The sequence below is a fragment of the Battus philenor genome, unplaced genomic scaffold (assembly GCF_028537555.1).
Source record: "Battus philenor isolate CCGP_79_NKW_IND1 unplaced genomic scaffold, ilBatPhil1.0.hap1 SCAF_17, whole genome shotgun sequence".
NCBI lineage: Eukaryota > Metazoa > Arthropoda > Insecta > Lepidoptera > Papilionidae > Battus > Battus philenor.
Window position 1 is genome coordinate 12,333,580 of NW_027181679.1, and position 26,421 is coordinate 12,360,000.

At 33.6% G+C, this 26,421-nt stretch overlaps 1 protein-coding gene across 1 annotated transcript in view; it reads left to right on the plus strand.

Moving 5' to 3' along the window:
- Nucleotides 1–26,421, plus strand: part of LOC137919764 (b(0,+)-type amino acid transporter 1-like) — a 47,483-nt gene that overhangs the window by 1,034 nt on the left and 20,028 nt on the right. The gene's annotated exons all lie outside the window — the stretch shown is intronic.

A 26,421-nucleotide genomic window follows, 5' to 3' on the forward strand; every position in this document is an offset into this window, starting at 1 on the left:
TTTTACTCGCTAATGCATTTACTGGTATTCATATATGCATTATATATTATAATTACATACACATTCTTCTCTTGTCATACACGAGTTATTTATTTATGTTTCAAATAGGCATGCCTACAATACATAATATAAGTTTACATTAGTTTCAAATAACAAAATATCAAATTAAATACGTTTGCATATTGTGGGCATAAACAACCATGGCCATAATTAAAGTAGCTTATATTTAAACGATAATAAATGAATAAAACAAAAATCAATATTAAATAGCTATCTAAACAATAATAAAAAGACACGAAAAATTGTTTGTTAAATTATAGCCTACATTTTATAATTTCGTTACAATTATATTAAAAAAGAAAAATAATGTGATAATTAATTTAAATCGGAAGCTATAGTGATTTAATTAATAAAAATAAACAATTTTAGCAACAGAAAAACCATCAATAAAACTGGAATCACTGCACGCCCCGGTCCGGCCTCGACGTTGTCACTAGCCAGACATACCAATTAACTAATCCAATTTACGGGAGTGTAGCGATAGAAATGTTTTCCTAGAAGTTTTTTTTAATACACTTTAATTAAAATAATGGTTATAACACTGCCTTTTACATGTCATTAAATTTACAAATAATGATAACAAATGTAGATGTTAATTTGAACACGACTTAGGGATTATGAATTTTAAAAATAGAACATCGAAAATTCGAAGTTATTGGAGTGACAAATGACAACTATTCTTGTTTATTGTATTAGAACCTGCGGGAGTTGAGAATAATAAAAAATCGGATACAAAACTTAAAAAAAATGGTGGAATATCCTTGTTTGATTTAATGTCGCAAGTTTTAAAAATTGATCTACAAATCGCCGTAATAATTCTTATTCGTTAAGATGATATATTTAGTTTCTTTATTATTACGTAGTGAAGATATATGTAAATTCGAGCAATAGCTTATATCAATATTAGGCAATAGGCCGTTTGAAAAAAATTATCGTATCTTTCGGTTTGATTAATGAACGATAGAATTTAGACCCTAAATCTTAAGATATAAAATCGACTGTTAGTAACACCGATTCTCTTCAATGTTTCTAATATCAACGGGATAAAGAAATATCTCAAGCAGGTAATCGGATTACTCAGCAAACATTTAAACACATTTAAACATCCTCTCTTTTACTTCATTTCGTTATTTTTTATTAATAATAAACCGACTTTTAAATTATGTATTTTGTTTGAAAAAAATATAAAAGACAATGGATGCTGGCAGCGGAACACCGGTCATCGTGACGATCTTTGAGTGAAGCCTTGTAGTGATCGTCTGTCAGCTAACAACATAAAATTAAATTGTTTTATTTTTATTAATAATATTATGACTTGACAATGGTTTATATCGTTCTCAATTTAAAAAAAATATATTCACAGTACAGAAATTACCTTTTTTAAATTATTATCTATAATAATTCAACTAATAATTATCATGATTTAAGCTGGCATTTATACGCAATTTTGAATCGTCTTTTCACATTATAAGCTACCACCGGCTCGGAATACTTATCTGCTGAGAATAGCCGGCCAGAAACTAGAATTGCTGTTTTAAAATGAAATTTAATAATTTTTAGTATATACATTATAATATCAATCATGTAAACGAGTCTTCGAACCAAGTTCCTCACGTTTTGATTAATTAAAAACTTTAGGATGATATAATCAAATTTATTAAATAATAATCTTTAATTTTTTATTTAAAACTAATTAGAGAAGTTCTGAGATATCTTTTAGAACTAAAATATGCGTTTATATAAAAATGAAATTTATACATCGTCACATATCGCGGAAGATAAAATAAAAATAATAGGCAATGGACACTGCGATAAAAAAGTTCAAAATAACAATCGAATTATTTTTTTTAATTACATGGTAACAAAAAGATTAGAATAAACGGGAGCACACTAATCTTTAATTATCACACCTATGGACATATTTTGTTGCAATATCTTATCGATACTCCAACGTTATCGACAGTTATTGAAAAGATAGCCGCCATTACTCGTCAGTCGTTTCATTTTCGCGGTAAAGCGCGGACGCATTTAGTTCGGGCGACCATTTTCGCACGTGCATCGGTTAATATAAAGAATAATCCAAGTTTTATTTATATCGTGCCAGAATCATTACTCGTCTCAAAATATTTATTATCTGTTGTTTTTATTATTTTATCGGTAAGTAGTTTATTAATTCATTTAATCTAAAATTAATGTTTTTAAAAATTATGAATGACATTGTTTATTCTTTAAAAATGAAACGAGAAATCTTAAATTTTGTAAACAATAAAGTTCAATGATACTGTTATTTTTGGCAGGTTGCCTAAATCGCAGTAAGTCGTTTAGAAATCCAGAGACTGTATTCGACAAATTATTACACTAACTATAATATTTTTAAAAAAATATGTATATTTGTTAATGGCAAAAAATACAATAATTATTAAGGGCCATAAATTTATCTTTAATAATATATTTTATAATTTTTGAGTTTAAAAAAAATTATGTCGCTTAATTCTCATAAAAATATTTTAAAAAAATGTTATAACCTAAAAAACTATTCTACAAATTTCAAAATTCTATGGCGTTCTTTTATCCAATCATATCATACGTAATAAACTATGAAAATTAGTTTGTAACTAAAAACTTTAAAGAAGTAAATGTATTTCATCTGTCAAGTTATGTATGGTATACGCTATCAAAACATCAAGGGTTTCAGAAATAAATAACATAATGATAATTGTGTAAGAAAAATAGTTTTTAAAATTCGGATTACTGCAAATTAAAATTAATTGTTGTTTACTATCTGTCTATGCAGACTTCGTACTGCTAAAAACAATTGGTCTGCGACATTGCAATAAAAAATATTATTGTATCATATTTCAAAGTGATCACTCTGTACAAGGTAAAATACATGTAGATCTTTATGTATTATAATTTATTTTTGGATATTGTTTACCATACATTAATTGACAGCAAAAGCGCTATACATTCACTTATTTAAAAATTTTATAAATTTAATTAATCAACTTGTATAAAAACTCTTATACCAAACAACTCAAATCTTACAGTTCTTTTGTCCGATTTTAGTAAATATAATAAACCAACGTAGACATATAATATAGGTCATATTGGATGACAATCGCGTAAGTTATTATGGACGTGCCAATGTGATATCGGAATTTAATAATAAACTTTTTTGTCGCCGGAAAATATGAATATCCACTTCATGATTACGTTCAGAAATTCTATCACACAAAATATATATAAATTTACTTTATGTAATAAATACAGAAGAATCTATTTAATTACGTGTGGGATTCTTCTTAGGACCGGTAGTTCTTAGAGTAAATACCAATACGAAGTCCGACATATATATTTATATATATATATATATATATATATATATATATATATATATATTTCTATATATATATATATATATATATATATTCACTAATATTGTGTGTCTATCTATGATGAAGTTATTGCTGTTGAGGGCTTTTACAGCTTCATCAGAACAGAGTTCACGAGAACGGAAGGGTCTGTAAACAATTCGAATTTTAAAATAGGACGCAGTATGTATATATTCTTCTCACAAAGTGAACAGACGACCTTGTGAAGCTCATAGGAAAACGCTAGATGTAGGCCACTTTCAACCGGTCCTATTGTTGTATGTTAGTGAAATAAGTGGAAGAAAATGAGAAGGACAGAGGAATGAATCAAAGATCTTTAGGACAAAAAAGAAGCGTGGAAGTAACAAAAGCGTTTGTGAAAAAAATGAGTGTACGGTACGGTACAGTGTACAGATGGCATAATTAAAAAAAAATCGACACACAGTCCTTTGCCTAGCAGTGGCAGAAAGCTAGTATCCTGTGATTAAAATAATAAAGATGATGATGATGATAAATCCACGTAATCCCTTCATCCAGAAGGACGTAAGATCTGGACAAATATGGCTGAGATGAAGGTCTTACGACGTATGTAAGAGATACAAAACATTTGCATGATGGACTTATCTAGTCCATCGAGATTATTGTGTATCTGTTGTTTATTGTTTCAATATTGTATAGTCTGTTGTCTGCAATACGTGTCATATAAACTTGACAGGTGACATTTATTTATTTAGATAAACACACCAGAAGCAGATAATAAAAATAATAAAAATGCAACTGTTTATTTAACGTGTGTACAAAATTTACTGTATTATATATACGATACACAAATACATATGACGACTTAGTTAAGGGATAGGGGAGCATAAGATCGGCCATTTTGTCGATTTGGGGGGGAGGGGAGGAGCTACGTCTGATATCGTTTACGGAGAGATATAACTGAAAAAGTAGAAATAATATACAATTAAAATTAACACAATCACCATGTCAAATCTGAAATAACTAAATCTATATTTTGTATATAAATGAGATAGATCAATAATTTCTAGCAGTAAAATGTCTGCGAAGACAGACGTTAAACAACAAATTATTTCGTTATTAATTATTTCCGAAAACATTTTTTAATATATGACGTATACCATACTTTTCTTGACCATTCTGTTTCAAGCCATAGATGCCAACTGCATATGCCATAAACGCCACGCTTGGCAGGCAGGTTGGCAATCGCAGTGTGGTGTTATGGTACGTAGGGGGCGCTGCTGCCCATCCTCTTAATGCACAAAGTGTAAAGTTTAAGATTGTCTTTCGGGATTCAAACCCAATCGCAAGTCTCAAGACCATAGATTAATTATTTAATGGAATCAGGCGTTACCTTCCGGAAGTCCATCCTAAGTAAGAAAAGGACCAATATTTAGCCACTTCCGCACATGCAGTGGTAATCGTGCAACAAAGTGCACCGCCCGCCAGCCCGCTGATAAATGCGTATGCGGAAAGCAAATTACATTGACAAATAAGCTAGACATCTTTAAAGTTTTTAAATCTATCATCATCCTGTATATAACTATGTTGCAATTAATGTAACATGTTTGATACCACTCGTTTAAACTAGTCTACCAACAATCATTAGATAATCACGTACGTTTGTCATTATTGAAATAGAGAAACGTGATTTTTTCATCAAAATTAATTTCAAATTTGGAACGTAGCAATCTTTGTTACTAACCGCCAATTAAAACTATACCCAACTGTTAACTTATTTAAATTCATATTTGCTTATTATTATATTTTTATTGAATTGGAGATACCAATAAATGGATTGTCGCTCAAATGTCAAGCAAAACAAAACTGTTATATTTTGTGTAAACAAATAATTCATTGTTTGCATTCTATTAATTAAATGACAAAGGAGAGACAATTAAAAAGATATTGCCGCGATAATACACCATTCACACTTCTAAGAATATTATATTATCGTATTTTTTGTTATTATATAGTATTTATTGAACAAGGTTCAATAGTATATATCAGCGGTGGCCAAGCTTCTTGACAGTTCGAGCTATTTGTTCGAAATTTGAAATTTTTTGCTTTTTAATTTTTTATGCATTTAAAACGGGCAAAAGATTTTTTTTAACAAAAATCATATGTATCAAAATTATATGACAAGTACAAAATATATGTATTGAAGTTATATATATGCACACTTTAATGACAGCACTCCTAATAATACTTAAGATGCCGGTTAGTTAATTATGATCGGTGCTTGGATTTCGCTAATTTTATGATGGAATAATAATCATAATTATACACACCAGTAATAATTTGTTTCGATTTCCCGGAAGCTGAAATAGATTATATAAATTTAAATATAAAAATAATACGAAAATCAACCGGAGCCAAAAATAATTGTTTAATCGTATATGGCTCGCGAGCCGCAGTTTGACCACCCCTGATATAAGGTATTTACTATTTTCGTTTCTGCTGATAGACGCGCATATAAAGGCATAGGTCTCAACAAAAGATATCTTTGTCCCCAAAAGAACAAAGTTATTGTAAAAATAAAAAAGTAAATAAAATGACTGAAAAATATTAGTCCAAAACCGAAAATAAATTCTTCCTGGATCCAGACATTTGACAATCAAACAGAAATGGAGTCGACGTCGCTTCAGCCTCAACCTTTCCGGAGATGCATATGAGGGGATATACCAAGCTATATGGCAAGTTGGCGATTGTTGATAATTATAAGCAGTGCAAATATTATATAATTAATGCACAAAGTGTGAATTATATAAAATTGTATCCCGGGAATCGAAACCGCAACCTACGATTGCAATTTAATTTATTTAATTGCAACTGTAGTCCAGTAGTAGAGGAATGGGAATGGGCAGTGGCCCAGGTTCTTTTATTTAACAGAATATAAATAATGACATTCATAGAGTAATATAGTTTTATATACCTACTAGCTGATTCCGCAAACGTTGTTATGCTGTATCATAACAAAATAAAAACAAAAAAAATTGTCTAAAAAAAATTAAATTTGGCGTGGACCCACCTTAACTTATAGGGGGATATAAAATAGATGTTGTCCGATTCTCCACCCTGACCGATATTCACGATAAGATTCACGAAAATCGGTCGAGCCGTTTCGGAGGAGTTCAATCACGCACACCGTGACACGAGAATTATATATATTAGATTAGAGTAACTCCAGATGTGTGTATAAATATGGAAAAATCAGTAATATTTTTGTGGATAAAAAATACATTTTAATACACATACTGGCAACACTTAATTTTATAATTCATTAATCTGCGTTTTAAAAATAACTTAAATATTTATATCCATGATTTTAAGTCACCACGTGCATGATGCATTATGATGCATAAAATATACAGTATGATTGTATATAGATATAAAAGTTTCTTTGGTTTCATAAATGATAAATATCGTAACATTAAAAGCGTTTAAAAATTCGTATTATAATATATAAAAATGTATTATTGTTTACTATCTGTCCATACAAATTTTGTAACTTCAGAAGTTAGTATAAAATAAGCTAATGTTACATATTTCAGAGTGATTATTTTAAACAGATTGATTTAAAATAGGTGTAAAAAAGTTTTTTACTAATAAATGAGTTAAGCCAGGGGTGAGTAATCTTTTTGGTCAGCGAACTAATTTAAATTTTAAGATTGTTAGGCAAGCTGCAAATGAATTAAAATTTATTAATAATCTACAAAACTATATTTATAATAAATATTAGACTAAATAAATGTAAAATTATGTATTCTTCATATACAAATTCGATACAAAAAAAATTCGCAGACATAGTATCGCTGTGTGGTTAATTCGTCACAAAGAAATTGTTTCTGTTTAATATGTACTGTCATTTAGTTATCATTAAGTTCATAATAATATTACGAGAACCGGAAAGTAATGTCGCTTTTTATCAAGTTTTTTATTTCTAATCGACAATATATTCACCTTCGTTATCAACAACCTTTTGGCATCTAGTTTACAATGTTTTGCGCGTACGTAATGAGCTACCAAATGACAAACAAATGTCGAAATGCGCAGAAACGACATTACTTTCCTGTCCTCCTAATATATTGACGGAAGAAAATCGATAAATAAATTAAAATTTCGTAATGCTTAGCGGGCCCCATAAACATGTTAAAATAGCGCGGGCCGCGTGTTATTCATCCCTGAGGTATATTATATACAACTTTTACATCTTTTACCGATCACCCTGTATGTAAACCGCTATTTAAGTAAGCGCCATAATTAATTAAGATGACCTATTGCATTAATAAGTAGTCATTATATAAAATAGTAAATCTCATGTATGGAATAATGAATAAGGAAAACGTGAAGATTATATCTTTATTCTCGTGTTGTAGTAAATGTTATTTTTATTATTGGCTTTAGTTACAAATTGATTTATTTTAATGCATAGTTTATAAAAAATATATCTATGCGAATATTTTATTTCTTATTTGAATAATCTAATCAATAAAATAAATTATTATTTATTATATTTATCCATCTCAAACGTTCGTTTCCTCTTCCGGGACCCGGCACGTTGAAACCACGGAATGCTGAGAAGTTTCAACTCTATATTATTCCATACGCATCTATAATCAATGTATGTGTAAGTGTAATCATAGGTTCTCAACCTTTTTTGGACTGCCATAATTTTTACAATTCTACATCGCTGTTTTTCGTTATATCAAGCTTATATTTATTTCTTTACTAACTGCGCCCGCAACTTCGTCCGTGTCAAATTTGACAAAAAATATATTTAGTCTTTTTTTTTGTTTAACTTTTTTCCAAAATAAAGATGTCTAAGTTACTCCTTATTAATACTAATATAAAATGTAATATAAAATCGGTCCAGACATTTCAAAGCCTGTACAAACAGACAGACAAAAATTTTAATATATGTATTTTTGGTACATGTGCACTAAAAAAGCAGGTTATTTTAAATGTTACATCATACACTCCAATTATATTTATTTGCATAGATAAATCCAAAAATAAACGTTTTTATGTCGTGTTTATAACTACAAACTGTGTTATCAAACAATTAATCAGTACTTTCTATTTACTTTATTCTAATAAAAAAAATAAAACTAAAATTATTATTTGTGCTACCTTTTCTATATTATGGTTGTCTGTAAGAGATTGCCTCGTGTGATAAGACTGCATATTGTACTTTTTTTTATTATTATTATAAAACTATTTAAATGTATACTAGCGTGTACAATAAAGCTTGACTTGGCTTGGTCTACTGCTGAAATGATGTTGATGATTCATTTTAAGTTAAGCTATCAATAATAATCTTTAATTTTAAATATTCTCTCGTCGTTTCTGCTCACAGACGCCCAATGCAAGGCATAGATCACCTGCAAAGATATCGATGAGAGGATATACGATAATCGCCTCGCTTGAGAGACAGATTGGCGATAGCAGTGTGTTAATGTGATATGCAGATGACGCTGCTGCGTATCCTCTGGGAACTTCTTCGTGAGTAGTGGCTTACCTATATAATTAATGCATACAGCGTGTATAAGTCGGGGTGCCGGAAAGTAATGTCGCTTACTTAAGTAAGCTCATTCCCACGACATTTTTAGCAAAGTTTTTTCAAATGCAAAATTCAAAAAATTTCTAATCAACAATATATTCACCTTCGTTATCAACAACTTACTTACTTACAACTTAAATGAAAAATATTAAATTATGAATCTTGTATAATTAATTCACACTGTATTATTATACAGGATTGCCACTACTCACAAATAAATTTCCAAAGGATGTGCAGCAGTGTCCTTTTGCGTACATAATAGCACGCTGCAATCGCCAACTCGCCTGTCAAGCGATTATGGTATATCACCCCATAGATATCTTAGGGAGAGTCGGAAATGACGTCATAACTTAGCTGTCAAATTAGCTGTCACCAATATGAATATGCTATGTGAATCTTAGTTCGAATTGCATCGCTTAAGGAACCGATTGTAGTTGGGGTCTAGAGGTTTCCGAGTGGCCACCAGGCGCTGGTAGACTCAGCGTGGGTACTCTCTTCACCAGATAAACTCGAGGATATAGTCAAGCTCACAAAACCGGTGATCGTGGTGATATTTGGGTGAGACTTTTACCTTGCAGTAGACGTCTATAAACTGATATAATTTATATACACATAGGAGTAAAAATATGGAGTAGACAAATATCCTTCATATTCTGAACTACCGAATGCATTGCCCCCGGGATTCTTATAAAATGTTTTTAAACAGATACCGAATGTTATCATTAAAGGATCGACGTTCTCTAATGGACGCCACTGCACTTAAAAATTTTTGCGCTGGTCGTGTTAACTGTTCGGAACTGTTGTCCGAGGTAAACTTTCGAATTCCTGCAGCAAGAACGCGTTCTAGATCTCTCTTCTTTTTATCAACGGCTAAGACAAATATCGGTAAACGTGCACCCTTATACAGGACGTGTGACCTCCACAATTCATATATTAGTGATATTGATATATTCTCGTGCTCTCTCGTATCTTTTAAAAGACAATTTCGTTCGAAGTTGTTGAATACACACAATACAATTTAAACATCATTAGAACGTGACGGCTTGTTGTCTCGTAATTATTGCGGTGTGATCTGCAAAATGCGCTGGATCTTTGATCCCTGTTTAGTAATTAAATTTTTTCCTGTTTATTGTTTTGTCATTGTTTGACAATAAATCATTAAATGTTCTTAGTGAGATAGTTATAAAGTAACAATTGTAACTAATTTTATATTTATATGTTTCTAAGTTTGTAATTTTTTACTGCCTTTTGTTACTGTTTATTTCCAGTAAAGTAAATAAATTAATAAACATTGAAATATTTCAACTGTTATAGATATTGGTCTGGTTATAAAGAGAATGAGAATGAAAATAAATGAAGGTTGTATGTTTTACATTACTCTTGTAAGCCTAAGGTTCTCTGCCATCATCCAGTGTGTGACCTACTAAAGTTTCACTAAGTAATAAAAGGACCAATATTTAGCCACTTCCTTAACTTAACACAGAGTCTCTGTGTTTGGCACTAATCGGTGTAACATAACTCCTGAAGATGCCCCGTGAAGGGGTGAAACATGTGTTGAGTGATTTGACGGTGGCAGTTGTGTAGTTCGCATTGTTTGCCGCAATCGCATTTGTCAAAGGGCTGGCGGGTGGTGCACTTTGTTGCACGACTACCACTGCGTGTGCGAAAGTGGCTAAATATTGGTCCTTTTCTTACTTAGGATGGACTTCCGCAAGGTAACGCCTGATTCCATTAAATATTTAAAGTTTCACTAGATTGGGAGTACTTATTCTCTGTTGAAGTGAGTGCTAGTTCGAAGGCTTTTACAGCTTCATCTGAGTTGCGTTCACGAAACGGAGATGTCCGTGAACTTAAAAATGAAACAGAACCTAGACAGAAGCATTATAGTTGTACGATGATGTTCGCACGTAGTGAACCGCTCTACCCCAGTAGAGCTGTGTAGTGTTGATGTTGTGTATGCGGCTTGGGACGGCAGCGTGGACCACAGGCGAGTTGAGGTGGGATCCGGATCCAACCACAGTTCGCCCACGCTGCTCGCGGCTAGGTAGTGGGCGGCCGCTCACTAAAAACGGATGTTGTGGAATTGGGAGACCGTCGAGTTCCCAGATCATTTAAAAGGACGCTCTGATTATTCTGGATAGTCTGATTTATTTATTTATTTAATATTCTTTATTGTACACGATAAGATACATAATATACAGATACAATAATATACAAAAATATACAATGGGCGGTCTTATCACTCAAGGCAATCTCTTACAGACAACCATAGTAGGAAAAGATAATAGTACTTATAAAGGGTAGTTCACGTGTACAAAAAAAATACATATTCACAAACAAATGAACATAAATATACATAAACATACATAGACATACATACTTAATCATACATACATACATGTGATCTAAAAAGCAAAATATTTATAAGACTTTAAATTAATGACAGCTCCAAAAAACTAAGTAAATATTAATTAATCTTTAAATTGTTAAACAAATTTATGTAAATGAACTTATCTATGGGTTTTTATAGCGAAAAGTTTCCAGTACACTTTTATATGATAAGTTAAACACATAAAAGAGTATAGCCTGTGTGTTTGTTTTACTTCAAATAAATTAATTAAAACTTTAAATACGCCCGCGATAAGATTCATTTGACATTTGTACATCATTGAAACGATATGTCAACTGTCGACCAACAATCATATAGTAAACATAACGTGAAATTAATCAAATTTAAATATGGGATTTATTAATAAATGTGTACAGTACCAAGCGATAAATACTGCACATCGACTTTAGGAAAGAGACAATCTGCTAATTTCAGATTCGTAGAGCACTATCTCTGTCCAACACTACCTATGTGACGTTTTATCAGTCGTTGTATTTCGTGCGACAGAGATAACGCTCTACGAAGCCGAAATTAGCCGATTGTCTCTTTCCAAATGTCGATGTGCAATATTTATACCGGGTACTGTACCTTCTTAGTTATACAGGATGATTGGTTATAGATGTAAAAGTTTCAATGACGTGAATATATAGCTCATTTGTTAATAAAAAGCCTTAAGGAGTTGTGTGGCTCGAATCCTTCCTGATCCAGGTCTTCTAGCCACACTACCTGTCTCCTGGAACCGCTCCCATACGTTTCGAATAGCTCGCCGTGACACACCAAGGCGAGTTGCAACCGATCTTTGCGATTCTCCCTCTTGAAGCAAAAGAACTGCCCTTGTCGAAGTTTCCACATCCATATGACGACGAGAACCTGGCATTGTAATCGGGAATAATGCCGAAACGAAAAAAACACAGCTAAACAAAGTGTGATCAAAGTATTGCGCTTAAAGCAAGACTGAGAACACAAACGATTGAAAATTTAAGAAATGGATAAATTTAAGCACTTTACTTTTTTGTCTACCCACTTGAAATCAACAAAAAAGTTAACTTTTAAATCATCATTATGAACTAATAAACATGTGTGCTAGAAGTGGTAGTGCTTCATTTTGTCAATGATTAGTATATGAGTTATTTATAAACACGATTAGAGACAAAGTTGCGGTGGGCCCTATTTTGTTTTGAGTAGTTTATATCCATTTAATTATTTATTATTTCTGAAACAATTTATTTTTGGACAGGATATATGCAATGATAGATAGCAAATGATTTATACATTCACCCTTTTTTTTGCATTATTGATTAAAATTTTCCATTCAATTGTTTCGATGAAGTCGTCGCTACTACTAGCCTTACTACTAGAACTCATATCCGACGAAGCTTTCACAGCTTCGTCGGATATGAGTTCACGGATCGGAAGAGTCCATGAACTATTCTACAGACCAAAGCATTCGTATTTCAGAGCCTATATTTGACAATCCGATGGAAGTTGAAGCAGCTAAGACAGGGATTACCTGATCGTGTCAATGTTGATGTTGGTGTGATGCGTGTGGAGTGAGGATTTTCTTTTATGACCCCTGCTATTAGGGGCCTCTAGCATGATATCTTTGGGAAAGACAGGGTCGTTTTTTGTCTTATTAATTCTTTTCACTGTCATTCTTATTTTCATTCACTAATGTCGTTCTTCATATAATCCATTCTTTCTTTCCACAATTCTTTCCATCTTTCTCTTTCGTTCTAATTGTCTTTCATGTATCGCCTTCTTATTTCTCGATTTTACAATTTTGTTTACATTATTTGTGGAGTGAGGACAGCGTGTACCACTCGGCAATCATAAAAGGAAACTAATTAAAATTCTCGAAACAGCTATTTATAGTCTGTATCGAAAAAGAGGCGGGAATATTTTGACATGTGCTGTCAAAATAATTAAAAATTTGATACATAGAAGGTGTGAGTTTCTTAGAACGATACACGAGATGATGTTTGATTCGAAATTGCACGCTGAGCGGTGTCAGTTAATAATGCACACGTTAAACACTTTGCTGTGTAATCTTGTGTTTCCACTGTACGTGTAAACAAATGGTGTTTGAGGTAAATTAAACTTTACGTTCTTGTTACAAGGTAGAAATTTGATTGCTTATTTTAAACGCATTACGATGCGCAAGTCTCTGCGAAAATATTTCGAATGCGCTGATACTATATGCGGTCAATGACACCGAATGCGAGGAATTGAAGATCGAAGAAATTTATGATGGATGTTCAAAAAGGTTTTATATTTAATTTAAAAAGAAAACTTCAAAAGTACTTTGAAGATGTTTATGAACGATTATTTTTAGTATGATTAATGAGAAAAATATTCTTTATAATCATTATACAAGGCATAAACCTTTCCTAAAGATATCTCTGGGGGATATAATATAATCGCCACGCTTGGCAGGGAGGTTGGCGATCGCAGTGTGTTATTTTATAATACGTAGAGGACGCTGCTGCCCATCCTCTGGAAACTTTTGTGAGCAGTGACAATCCAATATAAGTAATGACCAAAGTGAAAATTCAAATTACCACTGCTCACCTTTTTCAAGGCGCAAAGTCGGTCTAACCGCGAACAGCGTGGACGAACTGAAGTTGTATCCGGATCCATCCTTGGCTCGCCTGTCCACGCTGCCGTCCTAAGCCGCATACGCAACATACCACACAGCTCTACTCGAGTAGAGTGGTTTACTAGATCCAAACATAATCGTACAACTGTAATGCGTCTGTCAAACTCCTGTTTTATTTTTAAGTTTACGGACCCTTCCGCTCCGTGAACTCAGTTCCGATGAAGTTGTAAAAGCTCCCAGGCTAACAGCATCAACTTCAACCAAAAATAGTGTATACGGTATTACAATACACTTCCATGAAAGATTTCTATCCTATAGTAAATTTAAAAAGTATAATAAATAAAGACTTGTAAAAAAATCTATTATAGTTTGAAGGTTTAACTATATGAAATCAATTATAATTGTGAACATAAATAACCTTTGAGTTTGTGGGGTCTTCTTAAATCAGGATGATTTTAGAATCCTAGTAACTTTAAGTTAAAGGATGCCATTATATGTAAGTTCAATCTGACTCTACTCACGTATAAAAGTTATTTAAATTTATCACCACGTGTTTCATCAGATTATGATATTATATATATATTATATACATTTATAATAGATACATAATTATAAATACAATAATAAATAAAAACATCAGACTGACTCGGATCGCGCTTACCTCGGAGTGAATAAATGAATAGAAAAAATGTAATAATCACAATACGTCGACTTCAAATCGTTAAAAAGGGCGTCTGTCCTAGGTAGACATACTCTGCATTTGCAGGTCCGTGGTTTTCACAACAGAACCACAAACCCCCCTCGGTACTTCGCGTTATGTGACCTGCCACTTCAACCTGGCAGTACATTAGGCCATGTTAGTTACTGACATTTGACCACAGATGTCCTCAATCCTGATTCAAACTTCTAGAAAAATCCCAAACATATTCCCCGAATAGGCAATTAAATAAATAAGTAAATAAAATTATACATATAATAATGTATACCTAGAAAAGATCAAACATGTGTAATAGAATAAAATCAAAGATATTATAATTTTTAAAGTATGATGAGAAGAAAGACTGGTATAAAGGAAAAATTGTTATGAAAGGGAAAGAAAGAAGAATTGTAGAAAGAAAGACAATAAAGGAATGAAAGATCATAGGAGGAACGATAGAAGAGCGCGAAAATAAAAATATTACTTGAAAAAATATTTAATAAAAACAAAGCACCTAGTGGCCAACTGTATTTGGAAGACTCCGTAGCGACAGCATCGCTACACTGATATATAGTGCATGCCTGCACTGGAGAGCGGACCCCCCCCCCCCTCCAATAGTGGCGGCCATAAAAACATATTCATCGTTGACTTGTGATATATAAAGTTTAAATGTTGTCTTAACATGGATACCACTTTTGTATGAGAAAAATCGTGATGGGAATGACTTAGTAAAACACATAAGTTTAGTCAAAAAACGTCAAGTTTTATTAAAAAGACAAGAGGCCAATGTCCAGCTGTGGACGTCATACGGTTAAACTAATTAAAGCCTTCTCTATAATTTCTTAGCGTAACTTGTAAAAATCATTAAGTGAATTTTTGATTTACGATTATTAAATATCGATATAACTATACGATTTATAACATAAGAGCACATCACTAGTGACTATTATATCTCGGGGAGTTGATAAATATATTGTAATGCGTATTGTATCGTAAACAATAGTTACGTACTGTGCATCCGCAATGCTTATCAGTGCATTTAGTTCTTATCATCGACACGTGCTAATTGCATAAATTATTTCATATTAATTATGTATATATAAACATATATATGTATATATATCATCTGTCAACATTTAACCGTATTATTACTATTTGTCAATATCTTTCTCTGTATTCATTAGTGATAAAGGATACAATAGTGGCACGCACAGATAATATAATTAAAAATAGTAATAGAATAAGTGAATTGTAATTTATAAAGTTAGATTAAGTATATAAAATAAAGTAGATATAAAAATCGTATGGCTTTCAACAATAGAGTGGAAAGTAGGCTAGGAGAAGATAAATAATGTATTAATGAGACCGAAAAGTACAGTAACCGACGATAAATATTGCACATCGACCTTTGGAAAGAGACTATCGGCTAATTATGACTTCGTAGAGCGTTATGTCTGTCTCACGACTGACAAAACGTCACCTAGGTAGTGTGGAACATATTGCATATGTACATTGTAATGTTTTTGTCGACATATTTTACCGAAAAACGATTGATTATTATCGCTCCGGCATTGAATGTATACTAGACGGCAAAATGTTGTTAATAACGAACCAAACACCGAGTATATGGCACTAATCGGTGTAACATTACTCCTGAGGATGTCCCGTGGAGGAGTGGAACACGTGTGGAGTAGATTAACGGTGGTAGTTGTGTAATTAGCATTGTTTACCGCACGTGCATTTATCAGTGGGCTGGTGGGCGGTGCACTTCATTGCACGACTACTGCTACATAGCGGAATTAGCTATATACTAGTCCTTTTCTTACTTAGGATGAACTTTCGCAAAGTAACGCCTGAATCTATTAGCTCTTCTCGCCAATAACAGCGTAATGTTATAAGATTTGTCTAATGTGTGTGATGACGTACGAATCCGAGACTTGGTCACTAAAAACGGTCCTCATTAAAAGGTTCAATGTCACCTAGAGAGCAACGGAGAGGGCTATGTAGAGAGTTACGCTGCGAGGTCGAATCAAAAGTGAGGAGGTCCGCAGAAGAACCAAGATCACCGAAGTAGCTCGAAGAGTTGCTCGTATTAAGTGATAGTGGGCGGAGTATATTGCTCGTGCAGATGGTCAATGAGGCCAAAAGGTTCTCTTTACAGTTAAGGTCAGGGGAAGCCGCTGAATGCAGGCAGCGCAGGACTGGTCAGAGTGGCGACCTTCGGTGGAGACCTATGGCTTACTGTGAACGTCCATCGGCTGAAAAGAATTGATTTTTAAGTACGATAAATTTTTTTTTAATTGTAAAGAAAAATCAGAGTGTTGTGTTAACCCTAGGAGTGCGATAACATAATCGATTATTCTTTACTTATAATCGATTTTTAATAAATGAATCAATACTTTTGTAATCGATTTTCTCACTCCGTACATCTCTATTATAAGCACCAGCTTCCACTATAAGTAGGTACCGACTCCGTTGGGAACTTATGCCCTATATACTCGTAGTAATGTCCCGTGTGGTTTAATTCTTTAAACTGTGCTTGATGTTCTGGAAACTTCGAAACGTTGCAAGAATAAAACTAATGTGCTACGCTATGGCCAGTAATTGCAATTTTCAATGTTCTTAAGAAAAAATATAAGTACATTGTTTCTCTTTATCTTTATAATATATGAGGATTTTTTATATAATATATATAGTACCACTACTGACTGTACATTTGGGTGAAGTAATTTCAAAGTAGACTAAAAGTTTGGCGCGAGCTATACCTCCACGGATTCCGTCGTCTATAGTTATGTGGATCTCGTTATAACACGCATTGCTTGTATCACTTGCTAATGAAGTTTAACATCTCGTGTTTTATATTCGAATGTAAATCGATTTACAGAAAATAATGTCAAACTTATAAGTTAAAATGGACATTCCTCTCGAATTCCAAAATCTATGACTTCAATTCTTGTTTTTGTTAATGGGAATCTAAAATATGGGATCTAATAGATTCAGGCGTTACTTTGCGGAAGTCCATCCTTAGTAAGAAAGGGACTGATATATAGCCACTTCCGCTATGTAGCAGTAGTCGTGCAATGAAGTGCACCGCCCGCCAGTCCGCTGATAAATGCGCGTGCGGTAAACAATGCAAAACACAACTACCATCGTTAATCTACACGTGTTTCACCCCTCCACGGGGCATCATCAGGAGATGTTAGACCGACCAGTGCCAAACACAAACACCAAGTAAAACGTTGCACATTGCACGACTACTGCTGCATAGCGAAATAGGCTATATATTAGTCCCTTTCTTAATTACATACATGTATATAATATCGTAATATGAATATATTTATAAATGTTTACGTGCATTTTGTTTATAGCTACATATGGTATAACTTACGAATGCAGGTAGTGAACAGTAAGTGCCGGTTTCTCGAGGTTAACTGCATTTGTTGCATACGGTGACGCAACTGTCAGGATACGCAGTTTTCGTTATTTTTTTTAATGATTTTAATACTTTTTAACATTGTACATTAATTGAAGTTCTTTGATACAGACAGCTTTCTAACGGTCCTATTTAAATATATGCAGAAGGCTTATGTCCAACTGTGATCATCATACGGTTGTAATTATGATCCGGATGACGATGTCTAAAGAGTTACATTTATGGAGTTATGTTGCTGATGTTGATACGATTGGTAATATGCTCCCCATCGATATTATTATGATCAGGAATCGTTGCGCATTCAAAGCGAAGGGTTCACGATGAATGGTGATGAAATGGATGATTGTTCTGCTTCTTTTTAATAGATAGATGATCACTGTAAGGCATAGGATTTCACTTAAGATCGACACAATGACAGGTCCTGCGCTGCCCGCATTCAACCACATCTAGGAACCTTAATTATGTCGTTAGTCCCACTAGTGGGAGCCCTATCCACACCGCAACTGCCGGATCATAATAATTAGTAGTGGTCATTAGTATATTTATATATTCATTATCGTTTTCCTTCTCTATTCACTTATTTCATCTACGTCAATCTTTGGAAAGAGACAATCGGCTAATTTCGTCTTCGTAGAGCATTATCTCTGTCGCACGAAATACAAACAGTCCGGTATCTATTAGGAGCTGTTACAACAAGTATCGTTAGCTTCCTTTGATAAATATTTTTATTCTTTGTATAAAATACAATTATTTTTCTATAAGTTGTTTATTAGTAGAAATCGTCTCAGATATTAAGATCGCAGTTTTACATAGGTTATATAAGAGGCGTTTAAATATTTATTTTCGACGTATTTATCTGACAAAAATAGTACATACAAAATCGTCAAACTATGCACGCGGTTTATTGAGGAAAATAAGCGCTCTTATACATATATATATGCACACACACACACGCACATATATATGTATATATATATTACGCTGACATGTTTAGTAGATAAAAGTTTTAATTTATATACATCATACTTTGTGAGAAAAAAGGTCGTCCTTCAGAGTTCTTCTAATCAATATAATAGTTCATGTAGTCAATTTTTATTATTACAAACCAATCCCATATATGCCTTCGAATTTTCATGTAATCAATTCAAAGCCTAGAAGATTTTTTCAGTCTGTAAGACAAGTATTTTTAAATTTAACACATCTGACGTCGCCAGAATGTAAGAAAGGCAGGTGTGTACCTGGCTGTGTTTAATTACGAATCCAACAGTGCGTGTCGCGATCATTACCACGATTAAACTGCATCAGATTTTTTTATATATATTGTTAATTGTATCATAATGTGCACACCACTTCATAAAGAATCTTCTTTACATGCGAGAGACTCCATCTGCATTACGCTGCTTGCATCTAGGACATTTTCACAGGTCATTGTGCTGGTTTTTGTGGAGGCCTTCACCTAGAAGTAGACATCTATCATCCCACACGAAGATGATGAATAAATTCTGACAAAACCTGTTGACATAGATAAGAAACACGGTCTGTTATCACGTAAATTTAATATTATCAATAGAAACTCATAAAACCAATATGACGAATTATTAGCCTAAATAATACGATTGTTATCGTGTTGTAAAATTAAATCTATGAATAAACATATCTAGTCTATTATGTCACACTTATCTATTTCGCATAAAACGTATGGAAGTACTGAACCCATTTTATCATTATCTTTGTATCTGTTTTAAATGTATTGTGTAATACTGCCTTTTTAAACGGTTTTATTTAGTTCGAACCGTACGGATTTTATTTGGATCAAAATTAGAAATTAAAATTTAAGTACCTTCCCGTTGTCAGATTGATCTGAAATTTGGTACACACATTTAATTTAGATGACAGTACAATATAATAAAATCAATAACATTATAAATATAAGATGGCCGCCGATTACGGCGGATTACGTATTTTTCCTTAACCCCCTCAATATGGATTTCGAATGAAAGGGCTACACTAGTAAAACACGATGATTATGTCAAAATTTAAAATTCAAGTAAGAAAAGGACCAATATTTAGCCACTTCCGCACATGCAGTGGTAGTAGTTCAATGAAATTCACCGCCCGCCAGCCCGCTGATAAATGCGTATGCGGCGGTCACTCTGAGTGATTTGGTGGTGGCAGTTGTGTGATTCGCATTGTTTGCCGCGGTGCATTTTGTTCTTTCTTTGTCTTACTTGGTCCTTTTCTTACTTAGTTAGTTACTTTAGTTTTACTACCTCTACAAGGTCAAATATCTTTGATGCTTAACTTACTCGGTTGACTGTCCTTAGGAGACTAAGATCTAAAACGTTAACACCCCTGCGTCCATTTGTGTCCCACTCCCATATTAATTAATCTGCTGGACTATTTAGATTACTTGAATCTACCGATCTCATACCTAGATATTACATAGTCATTACGAAATTAGGTCCTAATTGTTATGACCTGAATTATGTCATACACACATCTTCCGGACAACCATTAACAGTAATTACTGGCCAGTGTTTATTTACATCAGTGTTAGTTTTGTGGTTATGTTCTATTTCTTAGGATTCTACGAATCGTTTTCCATTTTTAATAAATGCAAGATGACTGCTATAATAAACGAATGTTTTTAATATAAGACTAAATATCCTCTTGTCACTTGTTAAACAATTAGGTATTACTATTTCTCTTTAAACCGATTAATATCATACTGTACTAGGGTACGAAAATTCGATAAATGCAATAGTATTCCACGATTTTATTGTGTTACCTATAATGCTACCGGAATCGATGTGCCGCGCCTTAGGACAACGCCCAGCGGAGGGGGGAGACGAAAGCATGAGTGCAGCTGCCGTATATTCGGGAAAGTCGCTCTTAAGTTATGGCGTGGCCAAAAGAAAAAAAAACATTTTTGTATATCTTTATTACAGGTGGACAAGATCCTTGAAAGTCCAAGCCGTTATTCTAAATTTGAAATTTTTCGCAATTAAACACGTTTTGTCGATAATAATCGAAAAATTTGACCTATGTCTGTTGTTAAGCGATGACAAGGTCAAGGATGATACATGCTTGCCTAGAAGTTACCTATTTACTCTTGTCTTGAAGACTCCTAAGTTATAATTGTCTGGAAAAAATGACGCTGATAAGTTGTTCCACTCAGCTGTTCTCGCTATAAAAGTATTAACAAAACGCTTAGTGAGGGTGGAAGGAATTTCAACCGTGTACGGATGTGAATCTGTGCGTCTTGTTGTCCGATAGAAGAAAGGAGATGGGGGAATTATTTAGTATAATTCCGCTGCACACTCTTCAAAATGCAGTCTGTAGAATACCAATAAACTGGCAACTTTTAGCTGATGCTCCAAGATTTGAAGCTTAATGATCACCAAAGTATTTTTACCAATGAGCCTGTTGACTCGTCTCTGATCCATTCTTCTTACATATTTAAAAAGTAAACAAAAAATTATTTAAAAATATATAATAAAATAAATACATTTAAAAAAAAAACTTAATGTTAAACGGTTTTTTGATACCCATATTGTGGTGGTTATGGAAAAATATGTACCTAGTCCGCCATATTGGAACGGCGTCCATCGTGAATTTGACATAATCATCGTGTTTTACTATTGTAGCCCTTTCATTTGATACCCATATTGAGGGGGTTAAGGCCATCTTAGATTTATAATGTTATTGATTTTATTATATTGTATTGTCATCTAAATTAAATGTGTGTACAAATTAAATTAAATTTCAGATCAATCTGACAACGAGAAGGTACTTAAATTTCAACTTCTAATTTTGACCCAAATAAACAAATTCCGAACGGGTCGAACTAAATAAAACCGTTTAAAAAGCGTTTAATTACAAAATGTGTATATTGAATTAGATTATTAAATATTAAAAATTAAATGCCTTTGTTTTATTTCTCATGATAATTCTTTAAAATTTTTATAAATAATTAATGACTGCATTTGTCAGTAATTATTTCAGATGTAGATAAATTAGTACTATTTAATGTTTCGGATTTCAAAAGTTTAAATATAGAATCAAAATGTTTCACATACCTATGTTGTTTTAAATATTGTTAAGAAGCCTGAAATAATCTTTTAATAAGACGCATATGACTCGTGAGGCACCCCTGCCTTATTAAATAAAATAACTTGATCACACCTTATTTCTTATTACACCATTTATAAGTCGGAAGAACGGCTGCATCAATTTTTTTATTGTATATATAATTCGTATAATTTATATATTTCTTCTCTCGTAATAGAATAAAAATACGACGGACCTTATAAGAAGGCTTTAGGTCACCTAGAGAGAGCTAAAGAACAATGCAGAGGGCTATGCTGAAAGTTTCGCTGCAAAATGTTATCAGAATGAGAAGATCCGCAAAAGAATTAAAAGCACAGATGTAGTTCGAAGAATTGCTTATCCGAATTGGCAGTAGGCGGGGCACATCGATCGTGCAACTGATGGCAGTTGAGGCTCAAAGGTTCTGGTGAGGCGACCACGAGCAGGTAAACGGTCTGGATAGGTCCCTGATCAGATGGATCGACGACATAGTCAAAGTCAAAGGAAGTCGCTTGCAAGCAGACATATGCCTTGCCATGGGCATCCATCTGCTGAAAAAAGAAGAAGATATATCAATATGACAAAATAGCAATAAAAACATCTAACGGTGCTAAAAATTAAACTTAATCTAATATATAAAATTCTCGAGTCACGGTGTTCGAACTTGAACTCCTCCGAAACGGCTTGACCGATTTTTACCAAATTTTACAGCGTATTCAGTATGTCTGAGAATCGGCTACTATCTATTTTCCATACCCCTAAGTGATAAGGGTGGTCCACCCCTAAATTTTATTTTTAATTTTTTAGACAATTTTTTTGGTTTTTATTTTATTATGATACAGCATACAAAAATACATACAAACATAAATTTTCACCCCTCTACGATCAACCCTTATCTCACATTTGTTAATTAAAAACTTTAATTTTTTTTGCAAAACAACGTTTGCGGGATCAGCTAGTAATTTTGTATAAATTAAAAATCTGGAAACGAGATACGCTGAGTGGGCTTTCTGTATGTCGGCTATATATATGTATGTTATATATTTTTATAATTGTATAAAATATATCTTGTGCTAATATCGAATTAACAAGTGTACAAAATTAAACGTAAATAGAAACGCTTAAAAATGCAAACCATTTACTACGTAGTACAACCTTGATCACGTTTGTGAAACGTGAGTTTCAGTTTAGAAAGATATCATGGTCGCAGTTATTTATAACTGTTGCAATAACGTTATATTTTTTACGTCACTGGCATTAAAGATTGTTTACTATTGTCAATTAAAAAAAAAAAACTTCACAACCAATCCATATGTGATTTCCAATATGGCCGGCTATAAGTGTGTCTCCAGCGTGTTCTAACCTTTAAAACGGATGCACAGACCGCGGCCTGCCGGTCGAATACTGGTGGCCCGCCGACAGCAAAAATAACTCGTACATGCGAAAAATTTTGAATTCTGTTCCAGAATAAAACCAAAAAAATGTAATTACCAATACTTCTGGCGCCCGACCCGCCATCAGTTCATGATTTGCCCGCGTGGCCCCTTGTCTTAATAAGTCTGTGCAACCATGCTTTAAAAGGTTGGAGAATAGGACATCCTGCCACTAGGACACTGGCAGGATGTCCTGCCCCGCACTGCCAGTTCAACTTGCCAATACGCTGAGCTTTGTCAAATACTTTTACCCATGTTAAACCAGTTTATACAATTCATACCAGTAAACATGTTAAAGTGAGTATACAGCCTTAAATTTTACGTATAAAAATTCCGTGTTATTATAAGCGTGTCATATGTATTATATTGATTGAACATTGTTTTTATAGTTTTAAATCTCTGTGGCCTTATTAAGATAGATTATTGAAATAAAAAATGTAAAATTGATGTACATGAGAAAAATAAATTAACTAAATAAAGCTGTGATACTGCAATAGAAAATACAACTGAAGTGTTTGAGGATGGATGAAAGGAATGGAATGATTAAGAAAGGAAGATGGAATTATGGAATTATAGAAGGAAGAAAAAAAAGATATTGTGAACTATGGAAGACGAGGACGAAAATAAAAAATTCATGTGAAAAAATTGTTAAGAAATAAAAAGGAGGTTCCAATAGCGGAAGCCTCAAAATCTGTGTGGCCTAAGGAAGAATCTCACACACTATTAAATATTTTAAACTACTGATTCTTGGATCCTTTCAACCGTGTACTAGGTCAGTGTGATCGTGCTCATGGCCAAGCAGGTTCTAGTGCCCACGGTGCTTTTGCTATGCGTCGCCATGTGGCTCAGTTTTTGGCGGAGTGAAAGCATTCATTTATTGCATTTTAGTGGCAGTTATTATTAGATCTCTCCATCTTTAATACATAGCTTCCGCGGGATATTTTGATTTTATGATGTTATTTTGATTGATTATTATTGCCTTTCATTTTGCCTTACATATATTACTTGAATTCTTGGATAAGGTATATCTAAATATTAGGATCTACAGTCCACAGACATTAGCGCCAGTATCTGTGCGGCGGTTGCCTTATTCACCAAATCGATGAATCTTGCGATCGCATCATGAGTCTCGTCTGTGTAATACACGCACGAGTTCGTATGACGTGATATCGCTACCACCGCATGATGGACACTGTTATACAGCCCGAGGGTGTCTGTTCTTCGACGAACAAGAATGAATGCCTCTCTCTTTAGCCTCTGAGTGTCGTGGATGGTGAGCGTCCTTGAACCTCTGTATCGTAGCCTTGGCTAATGAGAACTTGTTTATTGACTTGAGTTAGATACAGGGTGATTTCTGTTTCGTAATATTCTAACTAAGAAAGAGACTAATATATAGCTACTTCCGCTATGCAGCAGTAGTCGTGTAATGAAGTTCACCACCCGCCAGCCCGCTGATAAATGCGCGTGCGGCAAACAATGCTAAACACAACTACCACCGTTAATTTATTCAATACGTGTTTTACCCCTCCACGGGGCATCCTCGGGCAAACACCGAGTCCGCTTGGGAATAATCAGCACATTTATCAGCGTGCTGGCGGGCGTTGCACTTTATTGCACAACTACTGCTGCATAGCGGAAGTAGCTATATATTAGTCCCTTTCTTAGTTAGGATGGACTTCCGCAAGGTAACGCCTGAATGTATTAGATATCATAATATTCTCCCCAGAGTAAGGACACCTATTCAGGTAGTGCACCACCTCCTTGGACGAATATATTCACTCGTAAATCTCTTTTAAAACATACGGTACATTCGTCGGGTGCACAACAGTTCTTCCTTCCGGTAAAAGGTGATTGTCTTCGCCTACTATGGTGATCTCTTTCACTCCGGATAGTTTCGCTGCCATCACCACAGTTCGTTTCATCAACTATACATTCACATATCAGAATCGCATCATCTTTAACTACGTACGTGTACTTTCTAAACATCTTCTGTCATAATTCGTTACAAAAGCACGTCACCTAGCAGGCAATTAGACACGACAATCGATTAGTGAAACTTCGTAATTACTTTTGTTAATGGATTGGCTAGTAGAAACATAATTAAATTGTTGCTTTTAATAGCATAGAAATAAACATCGTTAGATATATGATGTAATTAACGCATTATCTAATATATAAAGTTCTCGTGTCACGGTGTTCGAACTTGAACTCATCCGAAACGGCTTGAGTCAAGCCGCTTGACCGATTTTTACCAAATTTTACATGCGTATTCAGTATGTCTGAGAATCGGCTACTATCTATTTTCCATACCCCTAAGTGATAAGGGTGGTCCACCCCTAAATTTTATTTTTAATTTTTTAGACAATTTTTTTGGTTTTTATTTTATTATGATACAGCATACAAAAATTCATACAAATCTAAATTTTCACCCCTCTACGATCAACCCTTATCTTACATTTGTTAATTAAAAACTTTAATTTTTTTTTGCAAAACAACGTTTGCGGGATCAGCTAGTTTGTTATAAATGATGGATTGACAATTAGCTGATTACTATATATTTCAATAAAGGTATTGTAAATATGCTATATATTTAAATTGACCTATGGAATTCGCTGAATGCGAGCAGCGCAGGTTCAGTCATCGTGTCGATCTTTGAGGAAGGCCTGTCCCTTGCAATGGTTGAAAAGTAAAAGAAGAATGTAACATATGGTATCCGGTCGTGATGTAAATATATGACAAAACATAGTTAACACACGCGTAACTTCGTCACCA